General features: G+C 43.7%; 1 long non-coding RNA gene across 1 annotated transcript in view; it reads left to right on the forward strand.

Moving 5' to 3' along the window:
- Positions 1 to 17,914: 17,914 nt before the first annotated feature.
- LOC145525843 (uncharacterized) overlaps positions 17,915 to 23,614 on the forward strand; it is a 33,764-nt gene continuing 28,064 nt past the window's right edge. The window contains exons 1-2 of the long non-coding RNA XR_014068445.1: positions 17,915 to 18,163; positions 18,830 to 18,873. This is a non-coding gene — a long non-coding RNA (uncharacterized LOC145525843). The remainder of the gene's footprint in view (positions 18,164 to 18,829; positions 18,874 to 23,614) is intronic.

Genomic DNA, 23,614 nt, shown 5'->3' on the forward strand with positions numbered 1-23,614 from the left:
TCCAGGCCAGACCCAAGCGTCCAGGGGTTTTGTAAGGAAAACAAACATCTTTTCACTGGTGGCCTGAACTAGGGACTTCAGCCAAGGTCTGGATAGGTGAGAAGGCAACTGATGGAGCCACCTGGGCCGTGTGATGCTGCTTTTTGAGAAGCGGCATCCAGATCCTGTCACGTTAGACAAAGGCCACCATCCTCCAGGGACCCTACCAGTTCCCTCCAAACTGCCTGGCACTTTACGTTCCCAGGCTGAGAGGACACTGCCTGCTCCCTGGCACAGGTGTGCAGGCTCCCTGCTGGCTGGGTCCCTGCCTGGAGCCCAGATTTTGCTTTCTGCAACAGACCGTTTTACTTAAAGGCAACCCTTAGAAAGAGCATAGTCCTCACTCTGGCAGCACGTCGGAGGCAATAAAAAAATGCCATGTGTGAAACTTGAGTCATCACTTTGTTTTCATGTGGCCTCAGTGACCAGTTCACTGGGCTTCTCCTGTCGCCTGGGTTATGGGTTCCCGGCAACGATGAGGCAAGCAGCTCATCTCTCCAGCTTGAGTCTCAGTTTCTCCTTTTTAAAATGGGCTGCCAACCTCTCAGGATGCTGGTGAGTTATAATCAATTGGGTTTTTTTTTTTAATTGCACACACAATTTCTCAATTTTCAAATGTGCTGACTGCAATAGTCTGTTGAGGATGGAAATGAAGTACATCTACAGAGTCGCTCTGTTGCTGCTGTCGGTACAGATCGCTTCCCCAAGGAAATAAATTACATTTCATTCTCTATATATTGTTTACTTTATAGTCTCTTGATCTTACTTTGCTGACTTCTTGTTGTAGATTTTTTGGTAGCTTGGTTCCCACTTAATCACAACAGCTTCTGTAAATGTTAGCAAGTTGTGTTATGGGGATTTGCTACCGGCGTTTCACAACGGTTGCTGAACATAGAAGCCCCTTCTTTATTCTACCAAAAATGCCTCAGTAAATATTCCCTTCACTTAAAAAAAAAAAAATAGACCCTTAAAATGATTTTCCAACGAGCGGACTTTATTTCATGTTCGTCATGCAATAACTCAAAGCATATTTTGCATGGTTCTGTATTTGTGGTTTTATGAAGAGGTCACTGTTTACACAGCATGTGCACCCCAATGAGCCGGTTCATTATAATCTAATCAGCCACTTCCCAAAATTGCAATGGAAGACAGGCTTTCTTCTCCCTAGCAGAGCTGTGTGGTGCAGCCAGAAAAACCAGCCATTTACTTGGTTACAACCCTCCTTACTGTACCACCTTTTCAGGGGGGTGCTATCTTCCAGATGTGTTTATGGAGCTCATTTTATGACAGATTTCTACTTGCCACAAGTATCTTATGAGGTAGGTTTTATCCCAGTCTCCATTTTATAAGTGACACAGCTGAGGCTCAGAGAGGTGAAGTGACTTGTCTGAGGTCACACAGCTTAGAGGAGCCAGACAGGATCTGAAGCTTGGCCACTGCTGGCTTCTGTACTCTGATGAGGTGAGAAAACTTCCCCATGCTTAGACACCCTCTGCCTCTTATCTGGGCTTCTTGTCTTCTTCATCGGCCCCGTCTGCCTCCCCAAAAATGTTCCAAGGGGGTCTGGAGAAATACAGCTCTGCCACTCACCAGCCATCTGCCCTCTAAGCCTCAGTCTTCTCATCTATAATGTGGACATAATTATCCTGGCCTCGCTGGAAAAGTTGATAATAATAATAATAACAAGCACAGACGTATGTACTGAGCACGTCCCCTGTCCCAGGCACAGGGCCTGGTACTTAACACCATGAGCTTGTTTAAGCCTCCTGTGAAAGAGACACTATTATCATCCCATTTTGCAGATGGGGAAAATGAAGGATGAGATAAGAATGTCCAGAATGTGCCACCACCAAGTCTAAGCCACTGGCCTCTTTGCTGCTCTCACTCCTTCACCCCACCCTTACTGTGTTCTCTTTTCCACACAGCAGTTGGAAGGAGTCAGATGAAACCTAAGTCAGATCAAGTTCATTCCCCTCTCCAAACCCTTCCGTGACTCCCACCTCATTCAAGGTAAAAGCCAAATGCTCCATTGCCATCTACAGGGCCCTGTGTGACCTGGCCTCTTGCTCTCTTGCCAGTGTCCCTGTGCACACCTGGCCAGAGGCCTGTGACCTCCCTGGGGCTCTTCTCACAGATGCAACCTCAGGGCCCTGGCCCTTGCAGGCCTCTCCGTTCCTCGGCTCAGTGGTCCCCAGAGCGATAAGGTCCTTTCGGGCCACTGTACCTAAGACAGGGGGCGTCATCCCTCACTCTGGCACCCCTCACTCTGTTCAGTTTTCTCTTAGCATCTAAAATCCCCTGACATATATTTGCTTTTATATATTTTTGCCTGTCTCCCCCTCCCCCTATTAGAACATCAGGTGATAGAATATAAGGGCTCTTTTTTCCTCTTCTTTGTTCACTGCCATATCCCCAGTGCCTGGAACACTGTTGGTATTTAATACATGTTTGTTAAATGAAGGAATTACAAAATAACACTAAGTAGTAAGTGTTTGGTCTGTGTCTAGCACAGAGCAAGTGTCAAAAAACTGTTACTATCAGAGGTGTTAAACCACCTTGGGCCACAGACAGTAGCCCTGAGCCTCATTCCACCTCCATTCAGAAAACAGTCCCATGGGACCTGCTGAAGGGCCATCTCCCTGCCGGGTGCAGCTTAGAGGGGACAGCAGCTGTTCCTCGCCTGGAAGTAGGGTGGGGGTCCCAAGCCAAAGAGGAGGGCATCCCCCAGGCTTCTCAGGGTCTGCAAAGTCACACTACATCTTTAACACCCTGAGTGGACAACTGCCCTCCAGAGCCAAAATAAGGGTCACGTGATGTGCCTGAGCCTCTCAGGTGAGCTCTGTGCCTCCCTGCAGTAGCCTGGCCAGCACGGAGGACTAAATTTTATATCATAATTCGATTTCCCCTGTAATTTTGCAAGTAACACTTGCCCTATAAAATATTCAAACATCAAAGAAATGTGTAGTTTAGAAAATGAAATACCCCTTTCCCCAACCCAGATAACTTACTGTTAATAATTTGGCATGATGGATATTCATTTAGATTTTTTTTCCAAAGCATATTCTAACATTATTATTATTACTTACAAAGATGGGATCATATAGTATGCACCTTTTGCACTTCAGTTTTTCCCCTTAATCAGGTTTACTGATGAGGTATGACTTACATATAGTAAAATTCACTGGTCTTAGTGTAGCGTTCTTAGGATTCTCAACAAAACATCTACAGTTGTGTAAGCATCACCACAATAAAGATTTAACACAGGGACTCCCCTGGTGGTCCAGTGGCTAAGACTCTGAGCTCCCAATGAAGGGTGTCCAGGTTCGATCCCTGGACAAGGAAATAGATCCCACATGCTACAACTAAGAGTTTGCACGCCTCAACTAAAAATTCCGAGTGCCACAACTAAGACCCGCTGCAGCCAAATGAATGAATAAGTTTTTTTTTAAAAAAGATTTAAAACAGTCCTAACATCCTCTGAAATTCACTTGTGCCCCTTTGTAATCAACCCTTTCCTTCACTCTTTGCTCCTGGCAATGACTAAACTGTTCTCTGTCCCTAAATTTTACTTTTGCCAGAATGTCATATAAATGAAAATACAGAGTATGTGGCCCTCCACTAAAGATAATCCATTTTGTTGCATGTATTAGCCTCTCTTTATTTTTTTTTTATTGGTATATAATATTCCATTATATACAGCTGTACCATGTTTTGTTTAACCACTCATCAGTTGAAGGACATAGGGTTGTTTCCATTTTGGGGGTGACTACAAATAAAGTCACTATAAACAGTCACACACAAGTTTTGGGGTGAACATAAGTTTTCATTTCTCTTGGGTAAATACTCAGGAGTGGGATGGTTGGACTATATATAACTTTACAAGAAAATGCCAAACTATTTTCTAAAGTGGCTTTTCCACGCTCCTTGCTTTTTTGTAAGCTCCATGAGGGTAAGGACATTGTCTCCTTTCTTTACTCCTGCATTCTCTGCCTAGAGCAGTGCCTGGAACTCAGGAGGTACTTGAGAAATGTATGGAAGATGAAAGAACCCCAAGCCTGCAGACCTCCCTCCACCTGAGGAAAGGTAGAACCACATCGTTAACCCACCAGGGGCAACACCATGAATGCTGCTGCCTGGCCACTAGTCCTCTTACTGTGAGTCCTTGGTACCCTCCTATTTTTTCACTTTAAGGCAAGGCTACATTGATGGGCTTGCATATTTCTTTGCAAACTTGTGTGTGAGTTTTCCATTATAACAAATTCCTAGAAGTAGTATTGCTGAGTCAAAGTTTACAAAAGATCACAACTTTCATATATCCTGCAAAAAGGTTATGCCAATTTACACGTCCTCCAAGAGTGCAGGAGATAGCCTGCTTCTGGAAAGTATACGCTTTGCCGCAGCCTCACTTACACTGAGGATGGTCATTTGGGATAAAAATGTTAAATCTATGCTGCTGGAAGTCTCAGGGTCATCAAGATCAGGGCTTCCCAGATTTTTGGATTTCACATGTGGGTACACTCTCCAGAAAGAATGGTGGAGATCCACGCAAGACTGCTAGCTTCTTGTTTGGCTAAGCAAAGACAACAACAACAACAAAATCAAGACTGAAACAAACCTATCTATAAAACATAGTACCACCTCCTATGGTCTTATAAATAAAAGGACATTTTGCTCCATTGAAAAATTGGAAAGGCAAACGTGGAGAATAAAATCAATCTAACTGTAATCCAGTTGGACTTTTTTTCGATTTCACTGTGAATTGGGGAAAAGAATGCAGCCTGGGTCTTGCAGATGAGTTTGGATGGGAGCCTGGTTAATACCAGCAGGCCTGCGTAGGTGACCCTGCAAGGGCTTTAAATGAGAACAACAAAAGATAGTTGGGGAAAAAGTAAAATGAAACTGAAAGGGGGGAAGAAATGGAAGTGTTACAATTAGTTAATTGGGCTCCGTTCTTGTGGTTGTAGCTGTATCTCCCCCACTGTGCATGGAGTTCTTCTCCATATCAAAGACCATTGAATGCCTGGAGAATTGGAACCACTGTTTATGGAGTGCTTTGAAGATGTAAAGTACTGTTTAAATGCTAAGTATTATTATTATTATTGCTTTAAATTTTAAATACCTTTTATTTATTTATTTTTTTTTGGTGCTGATGAGAATTTTTCATATGTTTGCCATTTTTATTTTATGCTGAAAGGGAACTTGTCTGTTAAATCACACCTCTATTCAGGCTGGGGTGGGGCAAGCACTCCGACATACCTTTGGAATATGGAACCGAATTCACCATTCTGTCCTTGTAAATTGTGTTCTCTGGGAAGATGAACGCTGTCAATCCGATGCTGTCAGTTTATGTAAGAACATGTCTCAAGATCTAATTGAAATACAGTCTCTTTCCAGGCAGGGTTGATAGAGTTATCACATTACAGATTTTATTTGACTCTGCATCTCAATTCATTCCTTTGTATAGTTTCCAGATTTCTTCATAAAACAGAATTAGACACAGTCTTGACATTAGAATTTCACGAAGAAGCAATCAAATCCAAATTACTTCGAAGAAGGAAAGGACTATAAAAGTGACTAAACAAAATGAAAGGGAAAAAACCTTCTGGAGGGCTCTAGCTTGTGAATTAATTTTCTGATTTGGTCCTTGGGACAGGTCCAACTTAATTTAGGAGGTTGACCGACTTAAAGACATGAAGAAAGACTTTTGCATATGTGGCTACTAAGGGCTTAAAGATAAATATTGTAAAGTTTGAAAGTTTTGTTTACTTTTCACTCTCTCAATTTTTTTTTTTTTGGCAAAGAACTCAGACAGTATGCCTCTCATGTGTTCACCGTGTGCTAATAGATTTTTTTTTTTTTTTGAGCATTAATGGGGAATTTTTTTAAATTAAAAAGTCATCAGGGCTTAAATGAATCATCCGGCATAAAACTTGGATGGAGAATGAAACACAGTCATTGGGCCTTTGCAATTTCCTATGGTAACCAAAGACCAAACTGTGTTTTAAAAACTCTTCTAGTAATGAGATTCACAAGAGGTCTCAAGTTACTAAGTAAGTGGCTTTGAGCCTCTTTTGAAACCGAAGTAAAGGAAAATCTCATTAATTTGAACTGTGCTAATAATGGAATTTGTTATAAGTCAGCCTGGCCTAAGCTGCAGTTTACCTTTGCTCTACCTGTGAAGAAAACTTTACCAGTATTACCATGTAAAGAAGGTTGTGTAAAGAATGTCTCATGTCTTTAAAGGAATAAACCGTTTTAAGGCTTTTAGCACCTCGTCTTACCCAAAGAAATTCCTGCCAAATCCAGATGAGTTTTAAATGTTGATTAGAGCAGCTGGGAAGTAATACTACTTGGGAACTCTTTCTTTGTCAAATTCTCCTCTGTACTCAAAAGAAAGAAAGGTTCATTTTGTTTAAGGATTCTAAACAGGCCCTTTAATGCAGACGGATCTCTTAACCTGCCCTTCATACATATTGTCATGAATGAATGAGGTTTTATTGAAGCAGTAGCAAAGATCTGTAATTACAACCACCAACAAAGGAAGGAATTCAATAAAATGCTCTTTTCCATGACACTTATATGTGTCAGGCCGTGTGCAGCACTTTTTAATTTCTTCATGCGGTGCCTGGTAACTAATAGGTTCTTACTAGATGGTCACATTTACTATTAAGTAATCTGTGTCTTCTTCCAGTTATGGGAGGACATTAACACTTGTTGACCTCATGGCTATCAATGGATGGATTAAAGGAAAAGGAGGAAAATATATGTACAGAAATAGATAATAGATGATAGGTAAGGATGGATGAGGGCTTCTCAGGTGGCACTAGTTGTAAAGAACCCGCCTGCCAGTGGAGGTAGATGTGCGAGACACAGGTTGGATTCCTGGGTTGGGAGGATCCCCTGGAGGAGGGTATGGCAACCCACTCCAGTATTCTTGCCTGCAGAAATCCTTAGACAGAGGAGCCTGGCAGGCTGTAGTCCATGGGGTAGCAAGGAGTTGGACACGACTAAGTGACTTAACCTGCACACATGCAGGGATGGATAGAGAGAAAAACACATGGATGGATGGATGGATAGATAGATGTACACAAAGCAAAGAAACAAGGAGAAGTGGCACTTTGGGCATGCTGGCCCAATGTCAGTGAATGGTTCTCTCCATCCAATCAAGAACTGTGGCAAGGCACAGTAGAAAGGTGGCCATGAACCAAGAATAACATAGCCTCTGGCGATTACAGCAAGCTGGCTTAGGAGTCTGTATTTGGTGCTCCTCTGATGAGGTTCCAAGGTCTTATTAAACTTCATTCAGTCATTTCCCTATCAGACAGATAATAGGTCATTCATTATAACTGCTTTCACTATTAAATATAAATGCTGTGATGAATATCCTTACAAATAGGCTCACTTCTAAAGGAAGTGAATAGATGGGTAGATAAATGATAGATGACAGGTAGACAGATAGATAGATAGAAGGGAATAAAGAAGGAAGGAAATAAACAACCAAAGAAACAATTGAATAAATGAATTATGGTATGTCCATACAAGAGAATACTACTCAGCAATAAAAAGGAATGAAGTATTGATACACAGCAACATGGATGAATCTAAAATTATTTATGCTGAGTGAGCCTTTCACAGCTTCAGTTTTCTTATCTGTGAAATGGGGATAGTAAGTAGTATTGTCCACAGACTGCCTGTGAAACAAAGGCATGAGAGGCTCAGCACGCTGCACGGCACACAGCAGGTACCGAGTGAAAGCTAATTTCATTTTAGTTTTTACATAGTAGTGAGGTGAAGAGCTTGGACTCCGGATTCAGGCTGATCCAAATTCAAACCCCAGATAGTTGCCCCTGGGCAAGTGACTTAATTTCTCCAAGCTTCCGTTTCCTCCTCTATAAAAGAGAAATGATGCAAACATGCTGGTCAGAAGTCTGGCAGGAAACAGAGGGCACACTGAAATGGAGTAATCTGAGGTGAGTTTAATATTAATAGATTATTTGCACAGCTGTGGGCAGGATTTGGGGCGATCAAGGCAGAGTGCAATACCTGGGGCTAGCAGAGGGAGGCGCTATTCCCGTCTTGGGTCTGTAGGAGCAAGGAGAACGGTTAATTCCAGAACCTGGAAAGGAGAGCTGTATGGAGAGAATCACCCAAAGTAGCCAGCCTATAGCCACACAGCAAGGAGGAGTCTGGAGGGGTGGGAGTGGAATTACTGCCCCCAATTCATTGCCTTTCTTCCTCTTTTCTTATTGTGCAAATCCAATCAGAGGCCAGAGTGCATGGGAGCCCACTGGTGCCATCCACCCATGTCAGCCTCCTGGGCTCAGAGCAAGGGTAAAGGGGGGCCACCAGACCTAGAGGGGCAAAGAGATGAAATGCAACATGCAAAGGTCCCACCTCATAGGATCAGTAGGATGAACTGAGTTCATGTCCATAAGGCATTTGCACATTATGAGGCTTTGCAGTCCATGCTTACCCCAGAACCCACCCCAGCCTGGGTTCTTGAGGTTGGTGCCAGGCCAGCCTTGACCCAACCTACAGTGCTGGGAATGCAACTGAGCTGATCTACTGCTACATTCTGTGTTTACTTAGAGAAAACTTGGCAGCTGAGAGCAAGGAGAGGTTGACTGTGGTTTTCTGCAACAGCTGAGGGGTGGAGGGGAGGTGGAGAGAGGGGAGCTGGAATCTATTAGGATGCCTGAAAGCCAAGAGACCCCAGAGCCTAGGAATCTGAGAAGAGTCCAGGTCGAGGGCCGAGTCTGCCTGCATTCTCTTTGCCAAGGGGGCTGTGGATTTCGGGGACTGAGCAGCAAGCCCTGGGACCTCGTCTCCAGGGGGCCAGGCCACAGGGCAGCCCCCGGTGCTGGCCACGTGGAATGTGCCACTCTTGGAACTGAGGCTTTTGCTTTTCAAAATTGGCTTGTAAATCTCTGTATAGTTTTCAGGGTTTGGGAATTTTATTTTATCTGGATTAAAGTCATGTTCTGCTTTGGCATCGGAAGGCGTTTATGACTGTTAAAACAAGAAATGAAAAATATAGGCCTGGAATCGGCAAGGCTGCCTCCTGCCAGACTCCTGGGGATTTGTCTTGGGGGCCAGGTTGAAAGTTTTCTGCCCCTTCCCCTGCCTGCTCTGGTCTTTCTTGGTCAAGCGAGAGCTGACTGAATCCGAGCAGTGAATACAGCGCAGGGCGAGTCCATCAGGAAGAACTCCTCTCTTTTTCCTTAGGTGAGCTTTACCACTTTGCCTCCTTCTGGTTCCACCTCCCCTCACAGCACACCCTCTTCTAGGTCATTGTTTAAAGGACTTTCTCACTGTCACTGTCACTTGGCTGCACTTGGTGTAGGGGGCAGATGGCTTAAAACTTTTGCTTCATCATTTTGGGATAACTTTGAACACCCCAAATCGCAATTTTGGGCAAGATTGAAATAACTGCAATTCCAGCTTCTTTGGCCTACTTTGCCATCTTCTCTGTTCCCTCTGGCTTTTAAAACACACACACACACACTTCTTTCCTAATGGCAAAAGTTATAGATGCTTCATGAAGAACACTTGAAATGCAAAGAAAAGCACCAATGGGGGAAAAGAAAGCAAAAAATCATGAGGGAAAGTCACTCAAGCTTTTGGCAAAGATTGTTCCAGTATTTTTCCTCTTCTCCATTTATCTATCATTTATCTATTTTAAAAGTATCACAATGTGCAATCTTGTCGCCCGTATTGTCACTTATATGTTGGGAGAATCTTTGTATTCCTACAGATAATGTATTTTATGACAGTAACAATAAGGGTTGCCATTTATTAAGCACTGTGGTTTAGAACTCAGCCTTTGTAGACAGAGATTTGGGTTCCAATCTCAGCTCAGTCAATGTCTAGCTTCGTCTTTGGGCGAGTTACTTAATCTTGCTGCGTGTAAGGAGGTGTTAATATATAGTAAGTGTTCAATAAATTCCAGTTCATTTTCCTATGGCTGTGTTCAGCAGTGATCCATATAAGACATTTGTCTGTGTTTTTCTTTTCATGAGAGTGTTACATGCAGCATCCTCTCTAAACCAGAACTTTGCGTTCCACAGCATTTGTTTCACGGTAAGCAGCTAGCTGATTTTCAACTTCTATCTTCCCTCAAGAACACACGACAAAATTGGCAGTCTATACTATGCAAAAACTCACCCAGAAATGGGAGAGAGGGACATTTGCACAAGCTGGGTTGTGTCTACAGAATTAGAAGGCACAGTTGGACTAATTTTAGTGCTAAAAATTGGAAACATTGGAATCATGCTTCATAGGGAAGGCAAATTCTCAAAAGTGGCGAAAGGAACCCTCAGGAAGGTTAGAATTGGGTACCATCCCCTCAAGGTTTGGGCACCAACCCAAGCTGTATACAGGTCTCGATTTGGCTGGGAGTTGAAAGGTTCAGGCGGGAAAGGGTTAACCGTCCTTCCAGCCTTCAGGTTAGCAGTGACCAGGAAGGTCTCCTTCACGTGCCCCTTCATTGTCTTGGCTTTCCCGGCTATCTGCTGTCCATTGTGTGGCCAGAGATAATTTTGATCCCGTGACTGGGCAGTTGCTGTGTCGGGGGGCCGCTGGTATTTTGTCCTTTGGGATTTCTGAGAGGCACTGGCCTCTGTGATTGGCCTCACGTGGGCAAAAGCTGCACACAACTCACTTTGTATCTGAGGAGCCAGAGCAGGGGCCTTACTCCTTTTTTGTCGCAGCCAATCAGGCTGGGGCTGAGAATTTATGAGTTGAGGGGGAACCACTTGGAAGAAAGACGCCCTTGTCTGCAGGCCTGGCCATTGCTTGCTGGTGTGTGTGGGGCGGCTGGGAGGGGGTGGGCCGGCAACCCTGGGGATGGATGGGGGAAGAAAGGAATCTGAGCAACCAGGGTCAGAAGTCTTTCTGGGAGCAGGAAAGAAAACTGAGCAGGTCGCCTTGCAGGTGGGGAGCCAGAGCCCTCCCCAAGGGTCAGGGAGGAGCAGGAACATCGCATTTGCCTGCAGACCCCATTCCTCCACGAGGGCAGAACCAGAGAGGTGAGGTCGAATTGCTTCTAGAATCAATCCCAGCAGTCAGTAGCCTAGACGCGGTAATATCTCCATGGAGGCAGCGAGGTACAGCTTCTCGTCTTGCTGGCCTTATACCTTTTGGCTTCTGATCTCTGAACCTCAGTTTCTTCATCTCTTAAAGGAGGTGGTTGGTTAATCACAATCCCCTGCTCACGGGACTTTGGGAGAAATGCGTGAAACACATTCAGTACAGCACCTGGTATGAAGTCAGTGCTGAATAAGTAGAAGCTATTATTAATGATGATATATTTGGTTTCAGAAGAGGGTAGTCTGTTTTCCTGAAAGCTCAAATTAAAGTTCATTCATTCACTGGTTCTTTCATTCACTGGTTCAGGTGATCAGTAAAGACTGATCAGGGACTTCTGGTTATTTTACTGGAGGTGATGATAATAGTAGCTAACACTTGTTTGGGGCTGACTGTGAGTTAGGCTCTACTGCCAACCCTTCATATATATTAACTTGCACAGGCTTCACAAGCAGACCATTGGGTGGGAACAGTTTCTCCTAATACCTGAAAGTAGAGTGTTCCTATGACACTTTGTAAGCCAATATTGTTTAAAGCAAAGAAGCTATTACCTTAGGATACATCTTGCTCAGCAAAAAGCAGAGACATCACTTCGTTGACCAAGGTTCGTATAGTCAAAGCTATGGTTTTTCCAGTAGTCATGTACAGATGTGAGAGCTGGACAATAAAGAAAGCTGAGAGCCAAAGAACTGATGCTTTCGAACTGTGGTGCTGGAAAACATTCTCAAGTGTCCCTTGAACAGCGAGGAAATCAAATCAGTCAATCCTAAAGGAAATCGTTCCTGAATACTCATTGGAAGGACTGATGCTGAAGCTGAAGCTCCCATACTTTGACCACTTGATGTGAAGAGCCAACTCACTGGAAAAGACCCTGATGCTGGGAAAGATTGAGGGCAGGAGGAGAAGGGGGCAACAGAATATGAGATGGTTGGATGGCATCACTGACTCAATGGACAAGAGTTTGAGCAAACTCCGGGAGATAGTGAAGGACAGAGAAGCCTGGCATGCTGCAGTCCATGGGTCACAAAGAGTTGGAATGACTGAGCGACTGAACAACAACACATCTTGTTCACATGGACTTCCCTGGGAGCTCATCAGTAAAGAATCCACTTGCCAATGAAAGAGACTCAAGTTCGATCCCTGGGTCAGGAAGATCCTGTAGAGAAGGAAATGGCAACCCACTCCAGTATTCTTGCCTGGGAAATCCCATGGACAGAGGAGCCTGGTGGGCTACAGTCCATAGAGTTGCAAAAGAGTTTGGATACAACCGAGCGGCTGAGCACACCTGAACATCTTGCTCACAAATTCACAAAATAAATTGAAATAAAGCACAGATGCTCACACAGTTCAACGCTGTGGCAACTTGATGCTGAGATGCCAAGGGTAGTTTCTGGAGAAGATTGGAGCTGCCACTACTGCTGCTTGGGGGCACCTGTTGCCTCTATAAACAACCAAACAGCAAAACAAACAGTGAACACTGTTTTGGCTTTTAGCCTTTTTTCTGTAAAAGTGGAAGTCTTCTTCAGATTTCTTTCGGTTACTGATGTACTGATGGGTACTGGTGTGGGTCTTTGGTAAAGTGAAGTAGTACGAAGCAAACTTCTGATAAGCAGGGGACACCTGTGTTGAGAAAATGAATTTGTCCAGGATCACATAGCTAGTAATATTAGAAGCTGAGATTTGAACTAATGTCTGCCCACCTCTCAAGTCTGTGTCTTAAACACTCTGCTAGCTCTAAACTAAGAAAACAACACATGACTTCTGTCCACTAGAACTTTCTGCAATGATAGAAATATTTGCTATCTGTGCTGTCCAGTTCAATGGCTACTGAGGATTTGACATGCAGCTAATGCAACCAAGGAACTGGATGTTGAAGGTTTTGTTTTAATTTGTATTCATTTCAATGTAGATTTATATAGACACAGTTGGCTGGTGGCCATTGTATTAACCAGGACGGTTCTAGGAATTCAGAGTCTAGGTGGAGCCATTTGTGTTAATGAAGGCAGTAAGTGTTATGCTATCAGTTCAGTTCAGTTCACTCGCTCAGTTGTGTCTGACTCTTTGCAACCCTGTGGACTGTAGCACGCCAGGCTTCCCTGTCCATCACCAACTCCCAGAGCTTGCTCAAACTCACGTCCATCAAGTCGGTGATGCCATCCAACCATTTCATCTTCTGTCGTCCCCTTCTCCTCCGGCCTTCAATCTTTCCCAGCATCAGGGTCTTTTCCAATGAGTCAGTTCTTTGCATCAGGTGGCCAAAGTACTGGAGTTTTAGTTTTCATCATCAGTCCTTCCAATGAATACTCAGGACTGATTTCCCTTAGGATGGACTGATTTGAACTCCTTGCAGTCCAAGGGACTCTCAAGAGTCTTCTCCAACACCACAGTTCAAAAGTATCGATTCTTTGGCGCTCAGCTTTCTTTATAGTCCAACTCTCACATCCATACATGACTACTGGAAAAACCATAGCTTTGACTAGATGGAGCCTATGGTTCTGCCCAAGTTCCAAGGGCATAGAGAAGTCAGCATCGGTGTTGGGTGGTGCCTGTGGCCAGGTCAGGGGAGGCTTCCCTGAGAAAAATCTTCTCTGAGCCAAGTCTGGAGGAAGGAGGAGCTGGCAGGAGGGGAGGTATTCTCAAATATACCCACATAGGCTGGGTTTCATAGCACGGATGGTGCTCAGTGAGGACTTTGGTGGAGACTGAAACCTGTAAGCAAGACCCAGGGTCTTCTCTGAACTACAGAATAACCAGAGCTTCCCCCTGAAGGATGAAAGAATATTGGATTCAGGAATCTGTTCACTGTGTTGTTGTTGTTTTTCTTCAGTTTACAGGTATCAGCTTGTGTTTGGCTTCTAACCATCACCTCTCTGAGGATGTGAAAACACCAGGAAAACAAATCTGAAAGATTCACCAGCTCATCAGAATGCTTTGTCAATATCATGTGAAGCTAAATGTCCAAGAATCGTGAGCCAGCTGTAGGCAGACAAAAGAGTAGTAATAATAATAAGGATAATGATGATAATAATGAAAAACAGTTACCACTTATTAAGACACTTACTTTGTGCCAGACCCAATCTTAAGTGCTTTCGTGTATTGATCGTCTCACACAGTCTTACAATCTATTCTCTACATGGCAGGAGAGTGGCCTTTTTAAGACATAAACTCTAAATCAGATCATGCTAGTCTGTGGCTAAAAACCCTTAAGTGGCTCCCCATTATATTTAGAATGAAATCAAAGTTTCTGGCCCCGGCCTGCCACGTTTGTCCCCTGTCTACTTCTCCCCGTCTGCTTCCATCTACGCACCGAGCTCCAGACACATAGGAACACTCTCTGGTATAAAGCGCCAAGCTATTGTCTGCCCCAGGACAATATTCACCCTTACCCTCCACTAGAATGAATGTGCCGGCGGAGAACAAGGACTTTGTTTCTTTGCTCACTATTGCATCATTAGCTCCTATGACGGTAAGAACTCAATAAAAATATGTAATTGAAAACATTTCAATCCGATGTACTAGGCATTATTATTCTCATGTAACAGATGAAGAAATTGAAGGTCGGAGTAGTTCATTTGCTCGAAGCCACACGGTTTGTGAGTTTCTGACTCTGTAGCTGGAGGAATCTGTCCATTTCCTCATCAGTCAGCCGTGCCGAGGCTGCACACCTACCCCTGGAGGAAAAGCATCCTTCAAGTTGTGGTTTTCATTCTTTCACTCTGCAAAGAGTCCTGGTTTGCCTCACTTAGTCCTTTATTGCCTGGACCTGTCTATATAATAAGAAATCCTAGCCTGCATAATAACCCAGTCTTCTTCTGGCTTTTACTTTATGTTTTTCTCTGATCATAAAAATGAGTATTGGAGACAGACTGGAAAGTATAGGAAAAACATATAAAGAAGCTGGGGGAAAAAAAATCACTCATGACTTTACAACCCAGAGGCAAATGGGTTAACGCTTTGGTTTCTTGATTGCCAATCTTTTCTATGGTCCTGATCTCATCATCTGTATGTAATTTTGTCTCCTGCTTCTATCCCTTAACGCTCTATCTTCAGAGTGTTCTCGAGGCATTGCAAAGTTTTCATACGCATTAAAGCTAATGGTTGCGTAATACTCCTTCACTTAGGTACACTCAATTGACTCAATCATTTCTTTTAATTGGGAGGGGGGGTGAGATTCCCTTTTCTTATCTTGCAAAGTTAGTAAGTCAAAAATAGGGCTTAAATGTAAGGAGGCACATACTACATTTATGACTTAAATATAAAGAGACGCTTGGAAAATTATGTTTCCCTTTTGAGATCAGAAAAAGGCACGTTTGGGTTTCCCTGGTGATTCAATGATTAAGAATCCACCTTGCAATGCAAGGGACAGTGGTTTGATCCCTGGTCCAGGAAAATCTCACACGCCACAGGGCAACTGAGCCTGTGCACCACAACTGCTAAGCCCTCGCTCTGGAGCCCACAAGCTCCAACGGTTGAGCCCATGAGCCACAACTACCAAAGGCCCGCATGCCCTAGTACCTGTGCTCTGCAACAAGAGAAAGGGCTTCCCTGGTGGCTCAGACTGTAAAAAAATCTGCCTGCAATGTGGGAGACCCAGGTTCCACTCCCAGGTTAGGAAGATCCGCTGGAGAAGGGAATGGCAACCCATGCCAGTATTCTTGTATGGAGAATTCCATGGGGTCACAAAACAATGAGAAGCCCTTGCACCACAACAAGAGAGTAGGCCCCCCTCACCACAACTAGAGAAAGCCTGCAAGCAACAATGAAGAACCAGCATAGCCAAAAATAAATACTTTTTTTAAAAAAAAAGAAAAAGGCACATTTGTATGTCATCAGAATAATTATTGCTATTATTTTATCATTTCCTGAGGTTTCATAGTATATTACACTTGCAGATATTCCAGAGAAAATCGTGGATTATACCTAAATGTCTTTCAGTTCAGTTCAGTTCAGTTGCTCATTCGTGTCCGACTCTTTGCGACCCCATGAACCACAGCACGCCAGGCCTCCCTGTCCATCATCAACTCCGAGTCCACCCAAACCCATGTCCATCGAATCAGTGATGCCATCCAGCCATCTCATCCTCTGTCATCCCCTTCTCCTCCTGCCCTCAATCTTTCCCAGCATCAGGGTCTTCTCCAATGAGTCAGTTCTTCGCATCAGGTGGCCAAAGTATTGGAGTTTCAGCTTCAACATCAGTCCTTCCAATGAACATCCAGGACTGATCTCCTTTAGGATGGACTGGTTGGATCTCCTTGCAGTCCAAGGGACTCTCAAGAGTCTTCTCCAACACCACAGTTCAAAAGTATCAATTCTTTGGCGCTCAGCTTTCTTTATAGTCCAACTCTCACATCCATACATGACCACTGGAAAAACCATAGCCTTGACTAGACAGACCTTTGTTGGCAAAGTAATGTCTCTGCTTTTTAATATGCTGTCTAGGTTGGTCATAACTTTCCTTCCAAGGAGTAAGCGTCTTTTAATTTCATGGCTGCAGTCACCATCTGCAGTGCTTTTGGAGGCCAGAAAAATAAAGTCAGCCACTGTTTTCACTGTTTCCCCATCTATCTGCCATGAAGTGATGGGACCGGATGCCAAGATCTTAGTTTTCTGAATGCTGAGCTTTAAGCCAACTTTTTCACTCTCCTCTTTCACTTTCATCAAGAGGCTCTTTAGTTCTTCTTCACTTTCTGCCATAAGGGTGGTGTCATCTGCATATCTGAGGTTATTGATATTTCCCCAAAGCAAATGTTTTAGGGCTGTGTTGACTCTTGGCAAAATCCCTTTGGTTGCCTGGTCACCAATACTTTCTTAGCCACTATTCCTTCCCATGATGGGATCCGGACGGTAAAGAACACACCCTCCTGCCAATACAGGAGATGTAAGAGACACGGGTTCAATCCCTGGGTCAGGAAGATCCCCTGGAGAAAGGCATGGCAACCCACTCCAATATTCTTGCCTGGAGAATCCCATTGACAGAGGAGCCTGGCTGGCTACAGTCCATGGGGTCACAAAGAGTCGGATACAACTTAAGTGACTTAGCACATAGCCCAGCTTTCCACGATATAGCCACGGGCAAGTCCCTCCTCTTGCCAGTGATTCGTTCCCTGGGGGCCACATGACCCCATTCTAGCGACTGAGACAGTGAACGTGGGGAAAACTTTCCTTGCTCCAGGAGGTAGAGTGAAAAATTGCTGGGATTCTAGAGGCCAGAAACCAGGGTTCAAGGTCCAGCGTTAGGGCCTAACCATGTCACGTGCCTTTGGTCATGTCACTTCTCTTCCCTGTGGAATGAGGATCATAGTCCTTGCCTCAGAGAACTGTGAAGGTCAAATGAGGCATCTGACAGGGAGGTTGTGTACTAAACTCAAAAAGGCCATAAAGTTGTTTGGAATGCTTATGACCCAATGAGTTATGACCACAGTGGCTATTTAAAAAGACTTAAAGGTCAGTAGAGCCAATGTTCTCCAGCTCAAATCTTTTAAAGACTTGCTCTTGTATAAGACGTTATATATAAACCAGATTAGCGGGTCCTCTGCTCGTCATAAACTCATGGGGATTTGAAAGAGTGGGTGTAGCAGGCTGTGCTGGTTGCCTACCCAGTATCCATGTCCTACTTTGCTCTGTCCTACAAAAGATCTGTTGGGGTCAGGCATTCGCCTTGTCCCCATTCAAACATGACTCAGGGCGAAGTGACTCCACCCCCAACTGCAGGGGTGGGCCTGATTGGTCAAAGAATAGTCCCTCCTCTTGCCAGTGATTGGTTCCGTAGGGGCCACGTGACCCCATTCTAGTGACTGAGACCTTGAGTGTGGGGAAACCGCCCCTTGCTCCTAACAATTTATGACCAGAAAGGAGTGTTTTGTTCTCCTCTGGATGCCCCACCTTGAACTCTGGTCGCCATCTTGCTATCAGAATTGGGGATGAAGGCAACGCGGACAGAGGAGGGGTCCAGAGAATGATGCCGGATGTGTTAATAACAACAACAACGACAACAACAATAATAGCAGCAAACACTTTTTGAGCATTTGGAGCTTTACAGGTACTATTCTAAATGTATTATAGGCTTTAGCTTAGGGGGGCGGCTGCACCTATTTTTATGGCCCGTGAACCTAAGAATGGTTTTTATATTTTCTAATGGTTAAAGAAACAATCAAAAGAACAGTATTTCACACCACATGAAAATTACATAAAGTTCAACTTTCAGTGTCCATAAATAAAATTTCACTGGACCACAGTCATGCCCACTCATTTATCTGTTGTCTACCGTTGCATTCATGCTGCAACAGCAGAGTTGAGTGGTTGGGCAGAAACTATCAACTATCTTGCCAAGAGCGAAGCCTAAAATATTTACTACCTGGTCCTTTATAAAGTTTGCCTGCCCTTGATTTAGCACAGACAACAGTGCTATGAGTTAGTGTACTATTTCTAGCCAGTTTTTAACAGATGAGAAAAATGTGTCTCAGAGAGGTTAAGTAATTTGCCCAAGGTCACACAGCTATTAAGAGCTGGACTTGAGATGCACTACCAAACAGTCTCGCTCTAGAGCCAGTGTTCTTAACCTCTTTGGGAAAGAACCTGTATTCGCGATGACATTGTTGAGATGTTGAGTCAACCAACCCCAAGCCTGCCTCCCTTGGGATTTCCAGATTGAAGCGGTACTGTGTTAGCAAAACCGGTTTGAGACTGTTGTTTCTGTTCTTCGCAGGTGAAAGCCTCCCAGCTAATGCCATGAGGAAGCACCTTAAAGAGGTAAGAGCAGAAACGGAAGGCAAGCTCTTTGGACCAACTGCTTTCTTTCCTCAGTCAAGAGAGTAAAAGCTTTCTTTCTCCAGGCAGTTCAAGTCTCCACAAGTTCTTCCCTTTAAAAGAGATTACGAAGGAAATCCTATTTTAGGATTGCTGCTGCTTTTGGCAATCTGCAATATTAGCCTGATGAGGAATTACACTCGCTAATAAAATATCTCAAGTTGGGTTGAGTCTAATTGTTGCAAGTGCTGGTTGTAATAGCCTGTCACCAGGACTTCTATGCCAGTGCATCCCTCGCTTGGCTACAACCCATGTGGAAAATCAATTTCCTCTAAATGTTTGAAGAATGGCACAGAAGGACCTGATTTCTTTTCCCTCTACTGGAGTCAATCTGGAGATAGTGAGCCTATGCCACTGCTGCTGCTGCTAAGTCGCTTCAGTCGTGTCCGACTCTGTGCGACCCCATAGACGGCAGCCCACCAGGCTCCGCCATCCCTGGGATTCTCCAGGCAAGAATACTGGAGTGGGTTGCCATTTCCTTCTCCAGTGCATGAAAGGGAAAAGTGAAAGTGAAGTCGCTCAGTTGTGTCCGACTCTTAGCGACCCCATGGACTGTAGCCTACCAGGCTCCTCCGTCCATGGGATTTTCCAGGCAAGAGTACTGGAGTGGGGTGCCATTGCCTTCTCCGAGTGAGCCTATGAGATGAGTGAAAATAGCTATGATTACAAGATGCAGGGTAGAATGCCAAGCTGAGCAAAGCCTGATCACAAGCTCTGAGTTCTAGACTTTATGTCGTGAGACCACAGACAATTACATTTGTGTCCCAAATCAACATGCTCTTGAAAAGTCACAGAACAGAAAGGATCTGACTTCAGCCCAGCTATTTCACTTCTAGGAATCTCTTCCACTGAAAAACTCCTACAGGTAGGCAAGAATATACAAACAGGGTATTCCTCACAACCTCCTTTGTGAAGGTGAAAAACTGGAGGTAATATAATTATCTGACAAGAGGAGACTGGTTAATTAAAGGGTGATATTTCCAGGCTATGTACCCATTAAGAAGAAACAGATAAATCCATATGTATTCATGTGGAAAGATTTTTGTGATATGGTATTGAGTGGAAAAAAAGAAAGCTGAAGACCAGTATGTATAGTATAAGTTTGTTTTGGTTAAAAAAAATGTGCACATTTATATGCAGATGCTTATACATGTAGAAAAAGGTATGAAGGGATACACACCAGGTTATAGATGGTGGTGGCTAAACCCAGAAAGTGGGATTAGTGCAGATGAGAGGGAAAATGTCCCTTCTATATTATTGGGATTTTTTACGAGAGTATATGAGTTTGACAATGATAAAGGAAATAAAGAGTTGACTTTCTGGCATGTATGAATAACACTGTACTCACTACCATTTCTGAGGGTGCAGAGAATCAGCCTCGGTTCCACAGCGCTTACCATCCAATCAAGTCACAGATGCAAGTCTGTTACATAGCCTAATCTGATGGGTCATAGCTCCTCTTAGTTTATAGTTGTCCCAAAGAGACTTCAACCGTAGCTATCTGCCTGCCAAATCAGAACCAACCCAAAATGTCCTGCTACCAAGGCCAGAATTTAAAGACTTACTTTAAAAATCAATGGCCAAAAATATGTAACATAAAATGTACTATTTTTAACCATTTTCAAGTATACAATTCAGTGGCATTGGGTACATTCACAGTATTAAGCAACCACCAGCACTGTGTGGTTCCAGAACTTTCTCATTACTGCAAAAAGAAACCTCAGGGACTTCCCTGGTGGTCCAGTGGTTAAGAATCTGCCTTCAAATGCAGGGGATGCTGGTTCGATCCCTTGTCAGGGAACTAAGATCCCACATTCCGTGGGGTAACTAAGCTTTCCTGCCACAACTAGAGAGCCCGTGCTGCAATGAAAGATCCAATATGACGGAATGAAGATCCTGTGTGCTGCAACTGAGACCTGATGCAGCCAAATAAATAATTTTTTTGAAAAAGGAAACCTCATACAAATTAGCAGTCACTCTCCACTCCCCTCTGCCCAACCCCTCTAAAACCACTAACCTGCTTCCTGTCTCTATGGATTTGCCTATTCTAGACATTTCATACAAATGGAATCATACCATATGTGGCTTTTTGTGTCTGGTTTCTTTCATGTAACATGATGTTTTCAAGGTTCGTCCATGTTGTAGCCTGTATCAGTACTTCATTCATTTTTATGGCTAATATTCCATTGTATGGATAGACCACAATTTATGTGTTCATCAGTTGATCCACATTTTAGATGTTTTTATCTTTTAGATATTATGAATAATACTATGAACATTTCTCATACATATTTTTGTTGAGCACCTGTTTTCTACTCTTTTGTGTATACACACGGGAATGGAATTGTGGGGTGATATAGTTAACCTTATCAAGATTTGCTTTTAAAATCTCATAGAGCTTCCTTGACCATAGAGGACATAGCTTGAATGAGAAAAACTTCCCCTAAGTTCTCCTAAGTTTCTCTATCATGTCCCCTGAGTCTAGGCAGTCAAGTACATAGATGAAGATAATTACTACGTAATTACCTTATCTATGCTTTAAAAACCATCTGTTAAGATCTCACTTCTAGGATATTCCAAATATTGCTATCACATGAGCATTTGGGGAACTGTTATTCAAAGTACATTAAACAAATGGTTAACCCAGGATTTCTCTCGAAAGTTTCACTTTCTGTTACCACTTATGGAAATTCAATAGTTCTGACTATTACTAAGCACAATGGCACTAACTTTGAATTGCTGAAACACCAGACCAGGTGAGCAGGATCTTGAAATCCTTTTGCTCAATGGTAGCTTGCAATTATCAGTGTATCTTAAGATGGGCTTAACTTGGGATCAGTAAAACCATAGTAGTTAAGTTGCTTTGGGACAGTAGGACCTGGATTCAAGTCCTGACTCTGCCATTAACTAATTTACCCTGGGAAAGTCACTTAACCCTTCTGGGTCCCCCAGTTCTCTCCTCTATAATATGGTTATAGGACATACTTCATGGCTCATTCAACAAACATTTATTCTACACCTATACAAGCATTTACTGACCAAAACACAGCAGTCCCTGGTCTTGTGGGGAGAGGCAAAAAATAAACATAACTAAAAGTAATTATGAGGTAGTTAGATGGTGATACATTTTATGAGGAAAAAAGAGACCAGGAGGGCTAAGGGAGGGTCTGCATTTTAAATGGTGTGGTCAGCATAAGCCTCCCTAAGAAGGTGACATTTGAACAAAGACTTGAAGGAAGAAAGAGGATAAGTCATGTGGGTAACTGGAAGGAAGAGGAACAGGTATGCAAAGGCCCTGAGGCAGGAATGTTCTCCCACATTCACAGAAAGTTGAGGAGATTGACTGGTGTGCTGGGCCCAGCGTGCATTTGGGGGAGAACAGAAGAAGCTGATTTTGTGGGCTTTTGGGGAAGGACTTTGGATTTTACTCTGAGAGAGAAAAGGAGCCCTTGTAGGCTTTTGACCTGAGATGACTTTTACCTCAAAAGCATCATTTAATCTGCTCTGTTGAAAGTAAACCACAGAGAGACAGGGGCAGCAGCAGGAAGATCAGTTAGGTGCATTCTGCAGTAACGCAGGTGAGACAAGGTGGTGGCATGGAGATGAGAAATGGCAGGACTCTGAATATATTCTGAAGGCAGAACCAACATAATTTCCTATTGAAAGGATTAAATAAGATAATGCAGGCAAAGCTCTCATCACAGAGCCTGCATGTAGTTAATACAAAATAATGGTAGCCGCCTTTATTATCAAAGTGGGCTTCTTATAGGGGAAGATTAGGAGCTAAAAAGAAAGTGAGCAGACTTGCGTTGTGGTTAATAATCTGCCCACCAAAGCTGGGGACATGGGTTTGATCCCTGGTTCGGGAAGATCCCACATGCCAAGGGGCAGCTAAGCCTGTGAGTCGCAACTGCTGAGCCCACGTGCCCTAGAGCCTGTGCTCCTCAACAAGAGAAACCATCTCAAATGAGAAGCCCACGCACTTCGACTAAAGAGTAGCGCCCTACTCGCTGCAACTAGAGAAAGCCCACACGTAGCAACAAAGACCAGGTCCAGCCAGAAATAAATAAATAAAAAGAAAGTGAGCAAAAGAGACCATATTCAGTTTCCAGTGTGATTTGCAGTGAGTCGTAAGGCCACCAAAGGTAAGGAGGCATTGACAGAATGAAAACAAGGGCTTCTGGACCTTCCAGAGAACTGGAAAACCCAAAGCAGCAAAAACTGACATAATTTAGGCCAAAAATAGAGATTTTAGATGTCAAGTTTTTCAGATAATTGCAAAAGCTTCCTTTTCGATGCAGTGGTAAAGAGTATGCCTGCCAATGCAGGGGTCGCTAGAGACTCGAGTTCGATCCCTGGGTCAGGAAGATCCCCTGGAGGAGGAAATGGCAACCTGCTCCAGTATTCTTGCCTGGAGAATCCCATGGAAAGAGGTACCTGGTGGGCTACAATCCATGGGGTGGCAAAGAGTCGGACATGACTAAGTGCACGCGCACACACACACACACACACACACAGTGTGTGGAAGGCAACATCAATCAGGGGAAAATGTTTGTTTCTAGATTTCCTCGCTTTGGAAATATTTACTGGTGATATCATTGCAGCCCAGGTATTTAATTTGGGGTTTTTGATTGAATGCCCAACTCCAGAATTCCTTTCAGGAAGAAGAGCCATTTGCCAGGAG

Source organism: Giraffa tippelskirchi, chromosome 11 (assembly GCF_054371585.1).
Source record: "Giraffa tippelskirchi isolate mGirTip1 chromosome 11, T2T-mGirTip1v1.2.pri, whole genome shotgun sequence".
Classification (NCBI taxonomy): domain Eukaryota; kingdom Metazoa; phylum Chordata; class Mammalia; order Artiodactyla; family Giraffidae; genus Giraffa; species Giraffa tippelskirchi.